This window comes from Aplysia californica, unplaced genomic scaffold (genome assembly GCF_000002075.1).
Source record: "Aplysia californica isolate F4 #8 unplaced genomic scaffold, AplCal3.0 scaffold00156, whole genome shotgun sequence".
In the NCBI taxonomy this organism is placed as follows: Eukaryota; Metazoa; Mollusca; class Gastropoda; order Aplysiida; family Aplysiidae; genus Aplysia; species Aplysia californica.
Window position 1 is genome coordinate 300799 of NW_004797426.1, and position 4274 is coordinate 305072.

General features: G+C 42.2%; 1 long non-coding RNA gene across 1 annotated transcript; it reads right to left on the reverse strand.

Moving 5' to 3' along the window:
* Positions 1-278: 278 nt before the first annotated feature.
* On the reverse strand, positions 279-2320 carry LOC118477621. Its single transcript, XR_004858496.1, has 2 exons — positions 1948-2320; positions 279-1538 (listed from the first exon to the last, which is right to left on the reverse strand). It is a non-coding gene; the product is annotated as an uncharacterized LOC118477621 (long non-coding RNA).
* Between the last annotated feature and the right edge of the window lie 1954 nt (positions 2321-4274).

A 4274-nucleotide genomic window follows, 5' to 3' on the forward strand; every position in this document is an offset into this window, starting at 1 on the left:
GGGGGAGTGGGGGCGCGCGGTGGTGACCAGACTACATGTCCCAATTATGTAAGAGGTCAACACTCTTTGGATATATTCAAAACCAATCAAAACAAATCTCCTATCCCTCGAAAAAAAAAAAGAAGAAAACTTTTCATCTCAAAAACATCATGTTTCTGGGTGACAACTTGTGCTGCTGGGTGGGAACATTTTCAACAAAAATATTTGTTTGTTAGCGCAACAGGTAACAAAATGAGTGTGTATCAAAAGTTCTGTGTAGAGAGGGAGGAAAGGGACACTTTGCAGCTATCCTCTCCGCATCTTCAGCCTCATTTTCACAAATTGAGAAACACACGCTCACCGAAAAAAAATATATATATAACAACCAACCACACAAGAAAATATACACCTAAGCAAACAAATGCACCCCCCTCCCCTCCTCACAGATCATCATTCAATTCCGCTTAAAAAAACACAAGATTTTCTCATTATTCACACACACACAGACAGACGGAGAATTCACAGAGCCCACAGATCTACGCTGCACGATGCAGTATCTACTCATACACATGGCATTAAAAAATACAAGAGGGGGGTGAGAGAGCTCGACAACCCTGATCCACAAGTGGTATCCACGGAATCGTCTTAACAATTCCGATCCACAAGTGGTATCCGCTGAATCGTCCAAACAACCCCGATCCACAAGTGGTATCCGCGGAACCGTCCTCGAGCCCCACACACTCTCTCCAACACTAGAGTACAGCATACTGGTTATTGCAGACCCAACCCCATCATTAGGGAGAGGTAGAACAAATATATATATCATACATTCTAAACACATCTACACACAAAATACCGACGCTCTACAGCCAATGAATAAATACCACAATCTAACGACTGCTGCAGATCCATATTTTTCCACAACTGCTGTACGTCTGCACTGGGAATTGAGTGATGAATGGAAAAAGGCGAACCAACACACTGAAACCGAGTTGAGAGGCACGCCCACAAACAGGGAGATCCCGCATGCATGCACGCACTCACTCACTCACGCACACACACACACGGAGAAGGGAGCAGAGAAGAGCAGGTAAGTACATTTCTGAGACTAAGAAGACTCTTATTAAAGTCACTGCCCGCTGAATCTGTTGAGCTCAGCTTCCTCTTACACCCGTCGCTGGGCGTTTTATCATCTCTTATTCCTAGACAGACGCGGATGTGACAGTCGATCCTTTCCCTCGGGCCCCGCTCCTTTCAGCGTCTGCACGGACGCACAAAACGCACGACAACACCACCATCGGTGACGTATATGCCACAACACTTCCGCATCTATGCACAAATAAAATGGTGGAAATGGAAACAGAAAGACAACAAGAACTCTGTGTATCATGATTTGTACATGCATTGAAATAAAACTCTAAGCTTATATGATTATAATTTTTTTTTTTTTTTTAAACTGCGATGAGATGGAACAGAGGTTATATATATAGTCGACTTTCTCACCTTCACGAGTACAGAAGTAGTAACACTGAATACATCGTGTAAGCCGTGGTGCACACCTGAAGGTGAAATACATAGGCTGATTTCACCACATGTTAACAAAGGCCAACCATATTTCTTTTTTTTTTTCTCTGTCTTTCTCTCTCTCTCTCTCTCTCCCGTCGTTTTCACATCAAGTGTCCATTCAGTTCCACAAACACATGTTTCAATATCCAAAAGTAGACTAACATCAACGGTGGAAAGGGTGCCGAAATGGTTGTGTGCATGTGCAAGAACACAAACACGCATGCATGCACAGAGTCGGCTTCACGGAAAATTTTGGTGTCGGATATAAATGCCATTGAGGTGTAAATGACAACCACGATGATGATGATAATGATGCTGATGACGAAAATATCTAGGGCGAGGTGCACACTCCCATGAAGCAATGGTGACGACGACGACGACGACCAAACACGTCCCACTCACTCTATCTCACGCGTCTCTTACTCCTTCCTGGCTTTCCTTCTTCGTGGACTGCTGGATGTCCTGAGATAGACCAGAAGAAAAAAAATCGTCAGCCGGCCACTCAGATGTATCAAGCCCAAAATTCTGATTAAAAATTATTTTTTTGAAGTTTCTTAATCTCGGGGTTACCAGTGCTCAAAAAATATTTTGTTGACAACAAATTTAAAACGCTGAAAAAATTATCAAGAAAAATATGTGAAGTAGACACAGATGTTGAAAAAATGAACGTTTTTTTCACTGTCCAGAAAAATTTTGCTCTCTGGTTTTAGAATATTTGAACAGCTGGCTGACGAAACATTTCTCCCTGACAAAAAAAATGTGTCCTCCATCCAAAAAAAAAAAAACCCAACAAAAAACCATTACCACATGACACCCTAAGGGCCTGGACGGGGAGTCCATTGTTGGATCCTAAGCAAGGGGAAAGAACCCACCTCCCGTGAATACAGGCCTTTAAAAAACATATTTTAAAAATACTAAACAAATTCCCAAAATCCTGAAAAAATAAAAGTTAAAAAGAAAACTGAATGTAGTTTCAGAAAAATATAACTTTATATATGTGCAAACTGTTGGAAATGTTCTCACTTTAGTTCAATCGGGGTGTCCGACCCGTCACTCTCACTCTCAGCCTCGCGGTCGGGCCCTAGATCTAAATTCTATAATTTCTCCGTCTGATCAATCGGAATCGCCCCAAACTCTTCCTACAACGTTTTCATCAAAATCTGAGCCATCTGATTTGTCACATGCTCGTTTTTGCTCAAATCCATCGTTATTTCCGTTTTCGAACTCAATTGTGTCGCTTTTCAACAAGTTGAGGCACTTTCGAAGTGTCGGTAACGCGATCGCACTTCGATCAGCTCTAATACTAAAACTACTAGCCCGAAAAATTTCGTTTCGGTATCAAACGAAAGAAGAAACTTTTTGCTATACTATGCAAATCAAAATCCCGGCCCCAGAGTCTCATCAAGGCGAGACTTTCGTTTCTAAAGACGCTGGGTCGGCGCGGGCGGTTCCGGGCGAGTCAGGGTGGAGCGCGTAAGGGAATTCCCGGGCGATCCCGGGCGAGTTAGGGTGTAATGTGTTAAAGTTTGAGAAAAGAGAAATTCTGAATATCTAATAGCTCTGTGACATTCAACTGTACCAACAAAAAGTCATATAAGTGCCGAAGAATAGATCTGTTAAAAGAGAGAAACATACACAAAAAAGGAGGAGAGATAAAGACGACAAATATTTGATAGAAAAGAAGGAGCAAACCACACCAGAGCTACCACCAACCACCCACTCTCACTCAGCAGGTCTCTTTTTTTTGAACAAACAAGAGCAGGTAAAATCTACTAGGAGAGGCCTTCAGTCCGACTAGAACAGAAGGAATGCACAAACTAGAATTTAAAAGTAGAAAGTTGTTTCCGTATTTGTCAACGTTATTCTATATCTATTTTGAAAAAAAAACAAGGGGAAAAAAGGAGAAGAAGAGAGAAATTTAATGTTGATGCCCTAGGCTTTGGCAAAAATTTGAGTTCTCTTCGACGAAGTCCAAGCTTTCTTACTTCCGCCCCTCCATCATCCCTTTATCTGTCTTCATCCCTTTCTTTTTCTCTGTCTCCCTCCCTCACCCGGCCCCTTCCCTCTTAATCCCCCCTCCCAGCTCAAACCGCCTCACACGAGTGATGGATCGGCCTGAGATGTCTTTCGTTACCGGCAACGATTCAAGAGATCAAAATCTTGCCTTCCAGACCTAAAATCATAAATATGCACTCTAATATTAATAACCTCTTTGCTAATATCTTAGATTATGCACTCTGACCTACTTCCGGTTCACTATGGAGTACACCAATGCCTTCTTACATAGCATGTAAAGCAGTGTTTTTGAGCGTGTAGGAGCATAGCATAATTTTATTTTTTGATCCAAAAGAAGTGGTTCGGGGTAAGGTACAGAGTGCAGTCGGTACTATGGTGATACTTGTTTTTCTATTTATTTGGTGCGGCTCATACGGTGCAGGTTTTGTATAATAGAGATTGTATAGAGAGCGAAAGAGCGTCGGCCATGACTGTGAGCGATCTAGGTGTATAATAAATCTACCGTATGCCTAAAATACGAAATATATCATGGCACGGTGACTTGTAGTGTAGATATTACAGGTTTATGTTCTCTCTCTGTGTGTGTGTGTGTGTGTGTGTGTGTGTCTGTCTGTCTGTCTGTCTGTCTGTCTGTCTGTCTGTCTGTCTGTCTGTCTATCTACCTATTCTTGCTTGAAATATTCGAGAATTATGTCCCGTTTCTATACCCCCCC